Consider the following 20000-nt stretch of genomic DNA (forward strand, 5'->3'; position numbering starts at 1 on the left):
ACACGTTTACAAATGCATGCAAATGAAGAGTCGCGCTCACGAGCGGCCGGGACACACGTCTCAGTTCGGAGAGAGTCGGTGCACCGAGAGCGGCGGCTGATTAGCTCCGTGGAGACCGGCCTGACCTTTCCTTAAGATCAACATACACACGTCTGCGCTTTCACCACATCCTTCTCCACCAAATGTCACCGCTGTAAATGAGCGGAGACACCCGCCAGTCCACTCACCCGCCGTCCGGCCTCCTTTCTGTCCCTTCAGCACTTCTGAAAGTCTCCGGCCAGAGAGCACATACTCCAAAAAAAAAGCCTCTACACAAAGAGGTCAGAAATAGCGCTGCACGCTCTCCTCTCATGCTAAGGTGATACTCGCTGTGTTTTTGCACAGGCCAGCAATTCTCGCACGCATTTATCTCTCACACACCTGGTTGGGTCCAGCGCAGGTGTCATGAGGACAGTGGCTACCGGTCACACCTGACCCCGCGTGTCCTCCTGTGGTCAATGGATCTAAAAATAGCTCTTCTGTAAGAAACCAGTGCCATGCATCCAAACAGACTGACATCTGATCCTTAATTATATTTCTCTCCTGCTTTGGTGCTGGTGGGACTCATATCGCATTAGTTATCCCTCTCTCTGTCCATCTCTCTGTTGATCTCGTGTGTGATAGCAGCGACTGACATGCAGACGTGTCGGATAATTAGGTTCTGGAATCAGGGAGATGATCAGGGAGCTGTCAATCACAGCAGCCGGCCGGGGGGCGGGGTCAGGAACGAGGCTAGTGTGGGCCATCCTCCATTCAGAAAGCAGGCGATTCAGCATTCAATAACGCTTTTAAATGGCTGATGTTTTACACCAGATGTTCCTGATTTGCCAAGAATAAATCTTGTCAGACACTTTCGTGATCTGATTTTAACTCCAGCTCTCAAACTCTTACTTTCTTGCACGAAAAATAAAATACCATCTCAGTTTCACGAGAATAATGTTATCATATGTCAAAACAAGCTAGGATTCTATTTACATTACAGATTCGAGAATGAAATTAACCATGCATAACTGTAAAAACAAGATAATTATTTGTTATTAGATTTTTAATTCTCGTTAGATAGATTTCTCATTATAATAAATTAAGTCGTTAACAGTGCACACTTAGTATTTAGTTGCTTCTGATTACCTTGGCAAACTGTTTTCTTTCAAATATTATTTTTTCAAATATAATTTAAATATATTTATACCATGGTCAGTCTGAATAATCAATTCTGATTGGCTGGCATGTATGCATTAAAAAAAATAAAATAATGCATGACATGGAGGCAAAGAACCACCAAATGTAAAGTTTACTGTCTGGGATTTGTTGTGTCAATCCACTGTAGACAGAATTGTGATTTTAATGGATTCTGCTGTCTATAGTCGTGTTGTGACGCTTGAGTCCGGTGTAAACATGGGCTAAAATTAGCAAAGAGCTCCGGATCGCATCAGTGAAACACTGTTTGTTTGTTTGTTTGCTTTACTTTGCTACAGATTCATTTTTAAATAAGACAGTATGCAGGCTTTCCAGAGAGACAGAGAGTGAACGAGGATGCAGTGCTGAGTCTGACTAGAGTAGATATAACAGTAATCTTGAAACACATAAATGTGAGTAAAATTGCTTTTACCACTATTGCATTGTGTTTTTCAGACCATTTGATATATACCCCGCCTATAAAAACAGAATGTTCTGCAGAGAGGCTTAAAAACAGGATATAAAATAGCCTACTACTTATAAATCATGTGTTTTATGTAGAAATCACAATAACATTATAAGTGAACCTCAGAGAACATTCTAAAATAATAAATAATGCAGTACATGATCCCTTTAAACAATTCAGTATATAATAATTTAAGATTGTGTTCCTGAATGAATCAGCATTTTTAACAAATGGAGTGAATGAATTAATCATTCACTGACAATGACCTACTCAAAGACAGTTTTTTTAGAACATCTTAAAGCCCTAATATATATATATATATATATATATATATATATATATATATATATATATATATATATATATACAAACACACACATATAGGTGTATCTCAATAAATTAGAATGTTGTGGAAAAGTTAATTTCATTAATTCAACTCAAATGATTTTGGCTCACATTTAACAAAAACCCACCAATTCACTCTCTCAACAAATTAGAATACTTCATAAGACCAATAAAAAAATAATTGGCCTACTGGAAAGTATGCACATTTACTGAACACTTGGTAGAGGCTCCTTTTGCTTTAATTACTGCTTCATTTCGGCGTGGCATGGAGGTGGCATGGTAGCACTGCTGAGGTGGTCTGGAAGCCCAGGTGTCTGTGACAGTGGCCTTCAGCTCATCTGCATTGTTTCTCATTTTCCTCTTGACAATACACTTGACACTTCAAACAACTTGGGCCATGGACTTCTCCACCCTCTCTCCAGACCTTGGTTTCCAAATGGGTTACAAATACAAAACTTGATCTCATCTGAAAAGAGGACTTTGGACCATTGGGCAACAGTCCAGTTCTTCTCCTTAGCCCAGGTGAGACACTTGGTTCAGCAAATTCCTTGACACGTGAACGTCTGTGTGTGGTGGCTCTTGATGCCTTGACCCCAGCCTCAGTCTATTCCTTGTGAAGTTCACTCAAATTCATGAATACATTTTGCTTGACAATCCTCACAAGATTGCGGTTCTCTCGGTTGGTTGTGCATCTTTTTCTTCCACACTTTTTCCTTCCACTCAACTTTCTGTTAACATGCTCAGATACAGCACTCTGTGAACAGCCAGCTTCTTTAGCAATGAATGTTTGTGGCTTACCCTCCTTGTGAAGTGTGTCAATGATTGTCTTCTGGACAACTGTCAGACCAGCAGTCTTCCCCATGATTGTGTAGCCTAGTGAATCATACTGAGAGACCATTTTGAATGCTCAGGTAACCTTTGCAGGTGTTTTGAGTTGATTAGCTGACTGCGATGTCACCATATTCTAATTTGTTGAGATCTTGAATTGGTGGGTTTTTGTTAAATGTGAGACAAAATCATCTCAAAAGAACTAAAGACTTAAACTACTTCAGATACTGTGCATTAAATTTATTTAATACACGCGTTTCACAAACCACAACATTCTAATTTACTGAGATGCATCTGTATATATATATATATATATATTATATATATTATCTCAATAAATGTTTTTTTTTTTTTTATAAAATACAAGTAATTGAAAAAGTAAATTCCTTTAAAAATGCTACTGTATCTTTAGGGACATGTAATGAACCATTATATGATTGGCTAAATGAAGTTGTGACTTCATTGAGGATTTCTGAATGAAATCAGATTCAAGTGATAAAGTGACTTCAGTGTGAGTTGTGCTTCATTCTATAGAAATGGATGTTTTTGGTTAGCGAAACTCGGCTAATCTGACCAACCACACATTTATGATGGGGGTTAACAAGTGGTGAACTGCGGAGGTGTTTCACTGCTCTTTCAACTCAAAAACAGCTACAAAATCCTATCTTTCATGATATATTTCCTTCAAAGGAAGAAAAGTCTTAAGGATGTGATAGAAGACGGATTTCAAATGACTTTCACAAATGAAATTTCAGAAACTAAAGCCGTGTAAGATGTACCTGAGAACTCTCCTTATTGTGTTTGAATTTCCCACATGACTAAACAGAAACACAGATATGATCACACACACATTCATGCTATCCTGTCATATCTAGCCTAGAAGGAAATGCTGTAGGGCTCAGATGGGTTTGGGCAACATCAAAGCCAGGCTTTAGCCCACATGGTACTGTTAAAATCTCTCTCGCTGGCTCTTGATGCTCAGACTGGCCACTGGTCACTCACTCTCGTTCCTGAGTATTTATCTCCGTGGCCTTCTGCTGATAATTAAAGCACACAAACTTGGCCGTGATTAGCACCTGTGGCATTGGACGTCTCATCCAAACTCCAAGTCTGTCCCCAGCCCACTTCCAAAACCATCACACACTAAGCTTCAGGGTGAGTGCCACATCTGAGGCCATGCTGCATAAACATGCATTTTCAATTTGGCGAAAAAGGTCCAAATGGAAACTGATGATTCAATCCCTACATGGAGTTCTAGATGGAGTCGAATTGTGCTATCTGTGTCTTGCTCTGCTGAGTGAAGCCAATTTCTCTGCTCCTCTTGAGTCATGAGGAGACGTCTGACTGACGGAGAGGACAAACACATGTCTAGGTGTTTCTTCAACTTCGGACACTTGTGTCACAGGGGTGAAAAGATTTAAATAGAATAAAACAACAAAAAAGTACCTAGCTTTCATTCTTTGGTAAATAAGTACTACTGTTCACGTTGAAAAAGGAAAATCCTTTACAAATGCTACTGTATCTTCTGTATCCTATGAGGAAAAATTCTACTCATTCTCTGTTATAGGAGTGGAAAGACTGTATAAAATTGTCAAATCCTCAAACCAACAAAATGTATGTTAGACACTATTCCATTTTAAGAAAGTAAAAGAGGTGCTTCCAGAAGTTAGATCCTCTTCTGACTATCATTAATTCATCACTGCCATAAGGATATACCCCAATATCTTTCAAACTGGGGGTTATTGGGTTTCTTATTTTAAAAAATACAGCTTGATCCTAGAGAATGAGTTAATTATAGACCAATATCAAATGTCACTTTTCTGTCAAAAATATTTGAAAAGGCATCATCCTCTCACCTATGTGTTCCTTCTTACAGAGAAATGGTATCTGTGAGGACTTCCACAGGATTTTGATTGTATTATTATACTGAGACTGCTCTTATCAGAGAAATACCTGTTCTTATTATACGATCGTGGTTGTATTTCTCCATTATTGCTACCGGATCTGCGCTTGACACTATCGACCACAGCATTCTTTTGCATAGACTACAAAATTATGTTGGGATTAGTGGAATAGCATTGGCATGGTTCAAATCTTACTTATCTAACATCATAAATTCATAGCAGTGAATAAAGATGTATCATATCGAGCACAAGTACAGTGTGGAGTACCACAAGGCTCAGTACTAGGACAGCTGTTTTTCACGCTTTACATGTTACCCTTGAAAGATATCATCAGTAAACATGGTGTTAGCTTTCAATATTATGGATGATACTTAGCTCTATATTTCTTCACAGCTTGATGATACATATCAAACTAAAGGAATGCATAGTTGACTAGTAATTTCCTACTGCTAAACTCAGTAGAAACACACGCACACGCACACACACACACACACACACGCGCTTGTTTTTGTGAAAAGTGGGTTCATTCCATAGGTGTAATGGTTTTTATACTGTACAAACTGTATATTCTATGGCCTTACACCAACCCTACACCTAACCCTTGATGGCTGCTCTATCTATAATTCATAATCATAGCAATCTTTCCTTTGAAAACCATGTTTCTAGCATTTGCAAATCCAAATTTTCCATGTTAAAAATATATCTAAATTATGACCTATGCTCTAAATGTCAAATGCAGGGACATTAATTCATGCATTCATGACCTCAAGGTTAGGTTATTGTAATACTATATAATATATGTGTAATGTATTTGTATAAGTCACAAAATGAGGGAATTCTCCCATGATGCATGCATCTCAACTGTTTAACATTGTCAGAATGAAGGTGTGAAAAATGTGTTTTAAGAGAGTTTACTTTTTCAAAGTCCACAGGGACACAAGTGCTCATAGTTGAAGAAACAGAGTTTCCTCTGACACTGATCCCATGAGACTCCTTGCTAATGCTAAATGAAGCTCTATGCTAATGCTTGTTTTAAACGTGACCGATAAATATTCAAACACATTTTCCCCACCGCCGTCAATTAAGTACAAGACAGTTTTGTTCTGCAGCAGGGAATAATTTGGGTTTGGTTCCAGTGAGAACCTCCTGAAGTTTTGAAGGATGATGCATCATGTGGCAGACAGGGGGCATCGCTCAGACAACGGGATTGATGTCACACCTACTAATGCCAAGGGGGGCATTTGCAAACGAGTTACTGTGCCACCCTTCCCCTCCTTGCTGAATCAATTTCGAAAGTGAAAGTAAACAGCAAACAGCACGCATAGTAAAGTGATTGTACGTTTTGTGCGCATCAGCCACTGCACTCGACTACAGATTGCACGCTCCCCTCCCAATACACCACACCCCTTCATGATTTGATAAATTTTGATATATTTTTAGAGCAAAAACCTAAATTAACAATTACATTTTTGTATAGAATTTTATACAAATCACAAAGTCTATAATCACATAAAATAATGTTCTATATATCTTTTATAAATATACATATATACACACACATATATTTACATGAAACATCAGATTTTTTTTTGTAAATTAGGAAAAAAAAAATCATTAATAATACATGTTACATAATTTTTTATATTCACTGTTAACATTTTATTTTACATTTAATAAATAAAATAAATAAAAAAATAACTAATATATATAAAATCTACTAGCTGCCGTGGAGATGTTAATAAACAGAGCTCGAAGACACTTACTTTCAAGGCAAAAATTGCTTTAATTGATGCTTGACATAAGAGTGAGGTGTCTGTCTGTTCAACCTCCACGACTCTGAAACAGAGAGAGAGAGAATGAGGTGTGTGTAACAAATTCAGATAAATCACATGGCTCCTGTAATCTTCTCTTTCATTCAAGTCGTCATTCTCTCTTCTATAGACCTGTTTAATCCGTAATGAAGCCCGGTTAGGGAGAGAATCAATGTAAGTACCCATATTAGGGGATTTCAGAGGCGTAAATAAGTTAGAGGCTGGCAGTGAGGGGCGGGTGAGGCTTTGAAATTTTAATGTGCTGTGGGGAGCTGGTAGACCAGCTTTCTCCGGAGGGGCTTTAGCATTAGCATCAGAGAAACACCCGGATGAGGATCTCCACCCCCAAAAGAGCTGCGAGGGAGTTCTCTGGAAATCACACACAAATGTTAAAACAACAGACCTATGCACTGGGAGATTTCCTCTGTACTAAACACACACAGAGGGTGAGTGAAACCTGCAATTAATTTATATAGCTTAATAATTATTTTTAAATGATGGATGGATGGATAATTCTTGTGTGAGAAACATTAAAATTACCGTTTAATCATTTCACGCCTTCCCCATTCTATTTCCACGACAAACCTGTTGCTCTCGGTGTACAACACTCATAACAGCGTTTCAGTTAGTATGTTGTCTTAGGAGGCAGTTGTCTGTGTAGCTCACTAGGGTTTGAAACACAGCCAAAGATCTCCTTCCTTACAACAACAAACAGCAGCAAAATGCTAAGAAGGATAAATGTTCTTTTGCAGATGCTAAATCCACTAATTGCTCTTCGCTAAATGTACTTGTTACTACTGCTGGTCACGCTACACCCCTTTAATTATTCACACCTAAGCCTAATTAGTCATATTGGTGCAACCAGAGGCGAACACAACCTCCATCAGAGGCAAATCTAAGCTCAAACGCTTTGCTAGATGTGTGCGGTTCCAGCGAGCGTCACGGCGTTGAGCCGCTAGCATCACACTGCGTTTGAGCTACAACTTTGTCGGCCTGTAATCAGCATGAGCGAAAAGTTTTAGCTCAAAGCTCAGATGAAATATAAGATCTAATTAAGCGGCGAGCAGAAGTGCTGATGTAGGACAAGTTATAACCTTTCATATCCTGATGAATATGGATTTCAGGGCACGGAGGAGGCCAGCGTACTTAAGAAGCCTTTATAAATATCAGCCGTGACCAGTGCACACAACCTCTGAACGTGAACCTCCAGTTCGAAGCTCATCCCAGAGAATAAGACGCTCCAGACAGTAGACTTTAATAAATACGGCTGATTCGACGTGCACAATTAACACGTGTGTTGCACCTGAGACATTAGTGCCTCATTCATTGGATCAGCATCTGCCTCTGATATTCTAGAAGAGTCTGTCAAGGAGCTCTGAAAGATCTCGATTAAGCATATTACAATATATAATAATATGTATATGTATGTAAGTTATATAACAACATACATATATAATTGACTATAAAACTTCTATAAATTATTTAATAAATAAAATATTAATATATAATTATAATTATTGAACATATAATTGATTATATAATATATAAAATTATATTAGTAATACAGTAATATTCCAAATAAATAAAAATGTCTCTAGCCAAATATTACATATTGTTTATAAATACATGTAATAATACATATAAATATATAAACATAATTGTATAATTGTTGCATAATAAGTACAAAAATAATTTTATAATTTATAATTAATTATATACTATCTCTAGAATCATGTTATAATAATAATATATGAATGATAATATATGTTCTTGTGCTATTTGAAAGATATAATAATATACAATAATAACATATAATTAATTGTTAATATAGATTTATAAATATACAATCACATTCAATTCTACTAGTAATACACAAATATTACAATAGAATATTATTTATCGTAATGTTTATATATATATATATATATATATATATATACACACACACACAGACACATTTTTCTTACTTAAGAATAAGAAAATAATTATTTATAATATTATATAATATAAAATAAATCATAACTGTTAATATATAATTATAAATATACAATTAATTATAGATTCAATTCTACTAGTAATACACATTAATATTACAATGAAACCTTAACTACTGTTGCTAGCAAAATAATATATATTGTTTATACACACACAAACATTATTTTATAATTATTAAAAAAAATCTGTAGAATTATATATTAAAATTGATTGTGCACGTTATTGTGTTCTTGCATATTATTATATTATAGGACCTCCTTTTATTAATTCACGTTATGTAGTAGTAGTAATTATATATTATGATTTCATATTTTAAATATTATGATTAAATTAAGTATGTACTGTTATAGTTACAGTGTCAGTAGCAAACCAGACGAAGACAACTAGCGAAACCTTGACCCTGAACATTAACAGATTTAGCAATGAATCATGGGTAATGTTCAGTCCGGATCATCAGATGCAGATTAAGAGCTCTTCAGGAGATTCTGCAGTGAGTAAAAGCCCAACAGGAAGGTTTGTTGTGTGTCAGACTGATCTTTTCAGTATCTGAACCGAGCACAGTGTCCAGACATGACCAAACAAACTTAAACTGGCATGTCCTGCCGCACAGTTTCTAATTATGGGGATGAAAACTGGCTGGCACTGATTGTGCCGTGATCGATCGTAAGCTATAAATCTTCTGCCCTACATACAGCAGTGTAATGGGGTTAAAAGATCTGGTTTCCCCTCAACCAGTCTGGCTCTAAGTGCTTGATTCAACACTGAAGCAGTTCTTCAAGAGTGATCTAGTGTATAATAAAAGATACAATGATTCAACTCTATTTTTTGACGCCTTTAGCATGCAATATAAGGATTTCAAGACATTGAGTCTTGTTTATGCTTGGGTTAAACATCAATCTAACACAATTGAGTGAGGTTTATGCTTCGATTTAAGAAACAAATGCTACCTTAAGGGTAAGAAAAGTACATTTAATTCAAGATATATTTGCTGTAACTTTTCACACCAGACAAACAAAGTGCTCAGCAGTAAACGCTGTCATGTCAAAGAGCCCTCAGGGAATCAAAAATAAATAAAGAAATCAATTGGAGACAGATTATTAATGAAATTAATTAATGAAATTAAGTTATTTTGAAATGCATATCAACATTTAAAAATAAATACATGTTGAGTTTTCTTTTTATTTCATATAACTGCTGGAATCAAAAGAATTATGAAATAAATAAAAATTGTGCTCAGATTTCAAGACTTTAGTAATTTTTTTTACATGTTTTTGTAAATTTTAGTAAAGTTTTTAGAGTTACCGTTGCATAAATGTGTAAATTAATTAACTAAGTTCATGTTGAAATGCAGTTTTTGCACATTTACAAAGAAAACAAAAACTATAATTGCATTTTGCAAAAAGTAAATGTTGCGTTTTTCTTTTATTCCATTTAATTGCTAAAAGTTTTATCTAAAATATTTTTACTAAAAACCTTACAAAAAAAAAAAAAAAAGTAACAATCATTTTACAAACAGAAAAATGTCATAGTAAAAAAATAAATGTGCTTCCTTTTTTCAAATAACATGCTGAAATTATGAAATTATGAATAATTCTGAATTTTTACTGAAATTCTGAATTCTATTTAAGTAAATGTCTTAGTAAAATAGTAATTGTTGCATAAAAAAATCTTACATGTACATATACAGTATATTCAAAAAAATGTTGTATAAAATTATTATTATTATTTTTTTTGGTGCAAATGCTGTGTGAAATACTACAGAATTTATACACTGTACAATATAAATTATTATTATTATTATTATTCTTTAGGGTAAATGTTGCACAAACAATTTACATAAAATTTGCTAAAGAAAATGCATATTTTATGCAAAATAAATAAATAATAAAAAATTTTTTGTAAGAATAAATCGAACAAACCTTTGCCTTAATCCAAAATATGTTTTCTAAAAACTCAAAAACCTAAACCTTTTCTTAAAAAAGGCATTCAGCAGCAATCGCTCTAATTTGAAAAGGCCCTCAGGGAATAAAAAGCAGAAGCAGACAGATTTGAGATTTGAAGGAAGGGCAGGTGACAATGCATTCAGTTGTCAAACATGTCGACAGCCTCCAGAGCTGCAGAAACTGAAAGCACCAAGGGTGAAGGCAAATCATTTTACCGTTATTATTTATGTATTGCTCACAAAAGCACCACTGCAAACCAGATAAGAAGCATCCTCTGTGATCCGGTGCTCAGAGGTCTTATCTCATTAACATTAAACCCTCTCCAGAATAAAACTTCTAAAAACACCTGTTTCTGCGTTTTCCGAGCCCATGACAAACACATTAAAAGTGTTCAGAGTTTTTAGGGCATCCGAGACCCCCGTGTTCAATCTCTCTCTCCTGCTGTGCTTCCTCAAAGATAAAATGCATGTTTATAACTTCTCTGAATGTCATTATAAAGCCTGCGATACAATGGCAAACGCCAAGGGACTCTACTCAAAGTCGTGGAAGTTCTCTCAAAGATTTTTTCAGCGTGGCATCGGGGACGGGAATCCTCTCGTGAGAAACCGCTGTAGTCGAGCTGCCATTCAAAATTCATGCACGCAGAAACGCATGGTATGCAGGGCCTGATTTCTAGATGTTTAGTTGCAGTTTTAGCATATGGAAATCAGAGAGATCTGCATAGAGATGCAGGCTCCCTCAGGAACGCACCAGTTTTTCCTGTTTACTTTTCGCTAAAGATTCCTGGCTGCGACCCACGACTGGCAGCCCGAGACGGGAAGAGGAGAAGACGTCATACTGGAAATCAGATTTCTTTTTGGAAACTACAGGTAAGAATTGTGTTTTGAATTTACACCATTTAAAACCATCTTACCTTTCCATGCTACTTTTGTATTTATTTATTGAACAATACAAGTGTAAATGTCTCGTCATTATTATTGTTTTTTATGAGAGCAGAGCAGAATGACAGAAAATTTGAATTTAAACGTTTTTTGTTTTTTTTGAGCAAATGTTGAACAAAATGTTTTATTGCACATCATTTATTAAGAAAATTAAAACGCAACACTTTACTTTTTGAAAAAAGTTAATGTTGCATTTCCATTTTATTAAACTTATTTTATACAACCTACTGAAATGTAAAAAATTAGGAAATAAAAACGTTTTAGCATTTAGATAAATTGTAATTTTTTTGCATTTAGATAAACTGCAATTGTTGTGTTTATATATATATATATATATATATATATATATATATATATATATATATATATATATATATATATATATATATATATGTATATTTAGCACAACATTTACAAAAAAAAACTGCATAATTCTTTCTAAATATATTTTGATTGAATGTTGCACAAAAACATGCTCAAAAAATGCATAAAATAATAATACAAACAAATAATAATTTAACACAGACTTAAAATACATATATACATAATTACACAACAATAATAATTGTGAATATTGGCCACTGAAAACCCCATATACTGTAGGCTGCCTAATATTCAAGTGTATTCATAAACATCAGTTAATATTTCAAATTATGACAACCCAAATAATAAAACAGCGTGAATCTCAGAATTCTAATGTAAAAGTAACATTATAATGAATATGATTACTACAATACACTACTTTTAAAAGTCAAGTGACTCGTAGTCCAAACACTACGACATCAAGAACAAGTTATTTCCCCAGCCTTTGAAAAAAGAAATAAACTGTGATTACTGTGAAAATAGAACTGCGTTCACGAGCACAACACTTGTGCGGTCCACGTGAAAGTGCTGAAGAAAAGCAGTCAGGCGGCTTAGTGCAGTTTTGTCTCAAAGATGCTTATGAAGCGTTCTGAAGGGGCTGACAGCCGCAGATTTTAAACCCTCATCTCACAGTGAGTGAAATGCCAACATCTGGAGGTGGGAGTGGTTTATTTCTCCATGTAAAACAATGGCGAATGAGGATGGAGGGGGATTTGGAGGGCGGTAATCTCGAAAATAATGAGGAACACTCATTAAAACAAGTCGGGAAGGAGTCGGGAAAGAGTGTTTGCAGACAGTCGGGAGGCTGATCTAACCGAACGCTGTGTGTATTGCAGGAAGCTTTTTATTTGAAAAAATTAAAGCAGAGATTGTGTCGTCCGTCGTTATGAAAGTTTAAATGCTAGCTGTGTTTCAGAGTTTTTCCAGACGTTTCTATAGCTGGCGAATCAGTGGCGAGCTCTGGGGTTCAGAGGCAAACAGAGGAGCATGAACGAGCTTTGATCATCTCACAGCTCTAAAGCACACCAACACGAAACAAAGAGCCATATTCCACAGAGACACTCGTGTATTAATACAATCTGTGCCCAGGATGAGAATATCTGGGTGTTCGTTCATTTCAGTACACCTGGGGGGGGGGGGGGGGGGGGTGCTTTGCATATGAAACTGGGTCAAATGCAAAAAAGACACTTGAATTGAAATGAAAATAAATAAGTTTGCAAAAACACACTATGCAAGCTAATAATTCAATAAACAACCCAAAATAGAATGCAAGTCAACAAGAAATGGCATTAAGAACCCATTTTACTTCCCAAATGTTACTTATTTAGATGTACATTCAATAAGGAAAAAAAAATATTAAATTTAAGATTATAATGGCAAACTAATTTCTTTGTAAAATCTGATGAAAATGTTCTGACCCTCAAGACATCTAAGATGTAGATGAGATTGTTTCTTCATCAGAACAGATTTGCTCACTAGTGGATCCTTTGTGGTGAATGGGTGCCGTCAGAATGAGAGTCCAAACAGCTGATAAAATCATCACAGTAATCCACATTACTCCAGTCCATCAGTTAATGTTTCGTGAAGCAAAAAGCTGCATGTTTCTAAGAAACAAACCCATGATTAAGGCATTTGAACTAGTCCTCTTTCTTCAGTGAGAAAGTTGTCTCATTTGAATCAGGAGAGAAACATGCGCACATCAACCTCCATTTACAACTGAAAACAGTGTGAAATTGTTTTAGACAATTTTGATGTGAGAGGGCAACAGGAGATTTTTTTTACTGGAGGAAGCATTGTGGTTTATTGACTCCAACTTAAGCAGGAAGCAACAGTTTAGTTAAAACCTCTTAATTATAGATTTTTTTCTTGCAAACACACAGTTTTCACTTCACAATACATTAACTGATGGACTGGAGTGATGTGGATTACTGTGAAGTTTTTATCAGCTGTTTGGACTCTCATTCTGACGGCACCCATTCACTGCAGAGCATCTATTGGAGAGCAAGTGATGTAATGCTACATTTCTCCAAATCTGTTCTGATGAAGAAACAAACTCATCTACATCTTGCATGGCAAATTGAAAAAAAACATTTGGCAAATTGTCATTTTTGTGTGAAGAGTAAAAAAAAAAAAAAAAGTAAACAGTCAGTTTGTCTTTGTACAGTCATTTTCATAATCATCATTAATGTCTTTATTGCCACTAACATAATATTCCTATCCCCACATTGGCTTTTTATTAATCCATTATTACACATGCTTTAGGTAATCATAGTTTTATCAAGGTTAAGCATTAAAATACAAACAGAAAGGTTCCCGTCCAATCACGCGATGCGGAGGAGGGGAGCTCATGCACTTCCTGTCGTTCTGCCGCCCACTAATCTGCTGTCATGTGTGTGGATGCAAAACACGTTCTGCTGAATAAATCCACATGATTTCACCAGCGGATTTAGATTTGGATAGACGCAGTGTTGTGCTTAAATATCTGAACCTCTCTGTAATATCTCAATTGCAGTGTTGTGCTAGTTACTAAGAACTAGTAAGTAGTTACAGTTACTAGTTACTAAATTCAAACAGTAACTCAATTACTTTGTTGATTACGTACACCAAAAAGTAATGCATTACTGTTAAAAGTAACTTTTTAGTTACTTTTTTAACGAACTTTCTTTATTGTTCCCATTAATGCACTTTTATGAGTTATGGTCTATACAAACACAAAGTAAAACAGAAAGTAATTTTAAAACACTATTTTGATTAAGTCAGACTAGCACAAATTTAATATTGTATATCACAATGATTTCTGAAATAAATAAAACACCTGAATAATAAAAAACTAAAGTGGCTTCTGCATCATAAAAGCTGTTGTGTTGAGTGAGCCCTGTGTAATCTGTTCCTTTCACAGATTAAGTATGAAAACTATCAAAAATGGACAACATAACACAAAACATTTTGAAATAAATAAATGAAAGCAATCTGAATTATTCAGAATCAATTTCTAGAAACATACATACATACATACATACATACACACATACTGTACATGCGAACCCGCTCCGAACTCCCGAACTGACTCAAATGATTCAGGCTCCGAACTCCCGAACTGACTCAAATGATTCAGGCTCCGAACTCCCAAACTGACTCAAATGATTCGCGAACCCGCTCCGAAATCCCGAAATGATTCAAATGATTCGCGATCCCCAAACTGACTCAAATGATTCGCGATCCCGCTCCGAACTCCCGAAATGATTCAAATGATTCGCGATCCTCAAACTGACTCAAATGATTCGCGAACCCGCTCCGAAATCCCAAAATGATTCAAATGATTCGCGATCCCGCTCCGAACTCCCGAAATGATTCAAATGATTCGCGATCCTCAAACTGACTCAAATGATTCGCGAACCCGCTCCGAAATCCCGAACTGACTCAAATGATTCGCGATCCCCAAACTGACTCAAATGATTCGCGAACCCGCTCCGAGCTCCCGAAATGATTCAAATGATTCGCGATCCCCAAACTGACTCAAATGATTCGAGAACCCGCTCCGAAATCCCGAACTGACTCAAATGATTCGCGATCCCGCTCCGAACTCCTGAAATGATTCAAATGATTTGCGATCCCCAAACTGACTTAAATGATTTGCGAACCCGCTCCGAAGCTACTTTTTTAAAGAACTTTCTTTAATTTTCCCATTAATGCACTTTTGTGCGTTATGGTCTATACAAACACAAAGTAAAACAGAAAGTAATTTAAAACACTATTTTGATTAAGTCAGACCAGCACAAACTGAATATTGTATATCTCAAGGATTTCTGAAATAAATAACAAAACACCTGAATAATATATTCAGAATCAAAAACTAAAGTGGCTTCTGCATCATAAAAGCTGTTGTGTTGAGCTCTTAAAAATGTTCCTTTCACAGCTTCAGTATGAAAACTATCAACAATGGACAACATAACACAAAACATTTTGAAATAAATAAATGAAAGCAATCTGAATTATTCAGAATCAATTTCTAGAAACATACATACATACATATACATATGTGCATAGCATATGTGTGTGTGTATATGTATATATATATATATATATATATAAATGCTGTTTAAAAATGAAATCTATGTTATCATGCTAAGGAGCTGACTGAAAGCCGGCGACTCCGCAGAAGAGACAGGCTGCAAGTTTTCAACAATGTTTCACCTGTATGTGAAAAACATACAGAGAATCACTCAAGACACTTTGCTGTAGACCCATTCCACATAATAATATTCATTTAAACTGTATGTTAACATGTAGGAGCTTGCTGCATGAATCTGTGAGTAGGCTTGACAAAGTTGATAGTAGGCTCGGTTTTGATAACTATTTTCTGATTATTTAGATTCACATGTTTTCATATCGATTACAGTTTGATTCAATTCTAATTTATTATACTCATAATGGTTATTTTGCTTATAAACTGTATGAAAAAATGCTCAACTTGTACAAAAAATGCAAAAAAATGTATGTTTTTGAGTCACGAACCAGTTCATAAGAGTCATTTGTCTGTGAAATGAACTACTATGGTCACGTTGCATATTTTTGTGTGCAGCTTGTGACGACAAATCAACCGAGAAACATTTTATCCTGTCATTATTTTGCAGTATACAACCTTTTTATCGAATAACATTTAATTTGACCCACAAACTCAGGCCAAATATGACTTCTTTTCCTGTTGGGATTTATTAGCAGGAGTGCGTAGACGAAAATCCCTTTGATCGCTCATATGAAGATTGTGATTACGGTAATCATAAAGTAGATGATACCAATAACGACTGAGGACTATTCCAACGATCTCTGAGCTTTTCCTGAATGATAATAAATACACACTTGTATATCCTCTAAAATCTCTGAACACTCTTTCCCAGACATCAGTACACTTGTGTTTTTTTTCGCTCCCAGTCCTGAACACTCGTACAGACTCTTTAACCTCAGAAGGAACACAGATTATCAGCGGAAGCGCTTCTGTCATTCAGAGCATTTCTCCAGACCAGCATCTCTCCTGCGGTGAGCTTTATTATCGTTCTTTTCCATTAGGTGACTCATTTACTTTCCATGCATTTGAAACGAAGCTACAGACGCAATGCAATCTTCTCATATACGTCTATCAGGGGTTAGAGGTTACCACTCGAATTAAAGAACATCTTTATTGATTCATTTAAAATATGGAGTCATAGTTGACACGTATGATACTGTCTTGATGTCCTTCTGTCATTTTGAAGCTCAAATGTCCATCATTTTCTAGTATATGGAAAAAAAAGTACATTTTAGTACATCAATCCTTGTAAAACAGCAGAAAGTGAGTAAATGAATTGAGTTTCCTGGTATAGAACTAAAGCATGATAGTGTTTCTACCAAGCCATAGAGTAACTGTAAAATTACTCAACGCACAGCCTTGACTGGATTATTTGATTTTAAATGCTGCAATAGCAAACTCTATGTTTAATTAATAATTACATTTATTAATAACTAGATATTTTAAATAGATATGTTTTCCAAAGAAAATGTCAGGTGTTTGAACTATTTGGTTGACATTACAGTATATAATATGGTTAACTAAAACTAAAACCATTAAAAAAAATTATGATTTGTATTTTATTACAGTAAAAAGTAAATAAATAAATAAAAATTAAGTGTGTGTGCGTGTGTTATATATATATATATATATATATATATATATATATATATATATATATATATATATATATATACACACACACACACACACACACACACACACAACACATACAACACACACACACACACATATATATATATATATATATATATATATATATATATATATATATATATATATATATATATATATATATATATAGTAATTAATATTTTACAATAATTATTAATATGAGTACAATAAGTAGTAGTAGTAGTAGAAGTTAATTAAATTATTATTGTAATTATTATTTATTTTGTATTTAACATGGCATTAAATATGAAAACAATTTTGTTTTGCATATAATTACATAACTTATATCTTTACCTGAAAGGAAAGCCAACCTGCAGCATAATATTTAGGATTTTTTTCACATATGCAATCATCTTTTCTTTCAAACTGCTCTAGAGACATCATTTAGTGCAAACATTAAGGCACGTTACACTCCAAATCTTTTATCTTGAGGTTTAAAGCCTGAACTAATTCCTGGTTTAGAGTTCCCTGAGAGATGTGAGGTGTACAATCAAGCCAGTACAGCAGGAAATCATTTGAAAGTGACCGAAATGTTTAGAAGATCAGCTCTGCAAAGGTCTCTGACCCCTAACCAGCAAAACTCTCCATCCGGACCCCGAAGTCTCCATAAAACGACTGAGTGCTTCTGCTATCTGCTCCTCTACTCCTGATAACACCACCATTTTTCCACCGGAGCAATCCGATCGCAGACCTGCCTGGTGTACGAAGCTCTCGCCACCAACCTGGACGCATCTTCAGCACCCACCGTGAGAAACACACACGTTAGCGGGCAACATTCACGGCTCCCTATTCAGATTCAGCTCGTGCTCAATCACCCTGTCTAACATCTGAACTCTCATTTTCTCTGCAGAAGCGTGAGAGTGTGTTTCTGACAGCGCAGACGACAGCTCTACTTCAACAGGGAGCTGAACTCATCCTTTCCCGTCTCTGGAGGAGCGCTGCATCAATTTCCTGTCAGAGACGCCTGTGGGCCTCCGTCGCGAGAGATAACGCAAGACAAGCAACTTATAGCTGCCCCTCCATGCCTGCAGAGCACAAACAAGAGATGAGAAGCTGCAGTGAGGGCGCTATCGAGAACGCCATCACTTCCTGTGAGCACAAAACATGAGGCCAGCCTGCTGCATGCTGGGAGCAGTTTAGGGTTTATCCCAATTATAATGTCATATACTGTAATGCACCGAAAACATTGAGCATTTACACCCCTTTAGAATCAAGAGGCTTTTTCAGACAGAATTTAGGAAGCATATTCTATAGATGAGTGAGACAATAACTAATCATTTAAGACTTTTGTACTGTATGCATATGGATAGAGACTTACGCGTTTTTGGCGAGACATTACAATAAAGTTCAGTTTGCTGACTTTAATGCACTAGATAAACAGAATTAACTCAGTTTATCCTAAATGAACTGAAAAAATACAGAGATAATCATTATTATAATATTATCATTAAACTATAAATAAATAAATAAATTGTTTTAATTAAGTTTAAATGTAAATATATTTAGCATTAGATGTTTAAATAAGTATATATATATATATATATATATATATATATATATATATATATATATATATATATATATATATATATATATAATGAATTATAATTCTATAAATAAATGAATTGGCTTTTTAAAAGCTCTGAATTTCTTAATAATAATATTTTTATATAACTTTTTTATATTATTAATATTTAATGTTATAATTAACACACAAGTGCACACACATAATGCAATTTATTAATATTATTAAATTGTTAATATTATAATTTTAAAATTATAAATTAAATAAATATATGGTTTGTTTATAATGTACTAAATTTAATGCATTAATTAATGCATTAACTTGAGTGTGTATAACATGTATGTGTGTGTATATATATCTTGTAATTTATTTACATTTAAATAATTTTCTATCTATTATATATAATTTCAATGTTATAAACATTTGTTTAAATAAAAGAACTGCCTATTTTTGATACTTTATCTTTAAAACCTTTACAGGAAATTAGTTTTATTTTTATTACTATTTTCACCTGAAAAACTTAATTAGCCTTCATATCTCTTTTTTATTAATTAGTATGCAGCCCATCCAGTTTCTGCTGAATACCAAAAAGAAAAGAAAAAATTGGCCATTGGTCCTGTTAGCAGCATGAAAAGCTAAACTCTCATTTCAATTTTGAATTAATTAGGTAGCCTAGAAAGTGTGCAATAGCACCTCAATATAATCACTAAAAAGCTGTCGGTGACTTCACTATCACAATCTCTCAGTGTCCCATTATAATCAATGAAGAGGAATCACAAGTGTGCAGGAGATGAGTGAATTCTGGCTCACTTCAGAGGTGTTCGAGAAATCAACAGATCTGTCTGGGATTGGCTTCACTGCTCAATGCAAAATCACATTGTAAATAGAGACTTTTGAAGCTTTCCAAAGTGAAACCCCAATATG

General features: G+C 34.9%; 1 protein-coding gene across 4 annotated transcripts in view; it reads right to left on the minus strand.

Annotated features, from left to right (window-relative positions):
• The window catches only part of LOC113066668 (plexin-B2-like), a 77853-nt gene that overhangs the window by 47642 nt on the left and 10211 nt on the right, over positions 1–20000 (minus strand). For 3 of the 4 annotated variants that reach the window (XM_026238616.1, XM_026238613.1, XM_026238614.1), the window contains exon 2: positions 6522–6594. The exons of the other annotated variant lie outside the window; for it this stretch is intronic. The gene's annotated coding sequence lies outside the window, so the exon portion shown is untranslated. The remainder of the gene's footprint in view (positions 1–6521; positions 6595–20000) is intronic. 4 annotated transcript variants of the gene reach the window in all.

This window comes from Carassius auratus, chromosome 50, assembly GCF_003368295.1.
Source record: "Carassius auratus strain Wakin chromosome 50, ASM336829v1, whole genome shotgun sequence".
NCBI classification, from domain to species: Eukaryota; Metazoa; Chordata; class Actinopteri; order Cypriniformes; family Cyprinidae; genus Carassius; species Carassius auratus.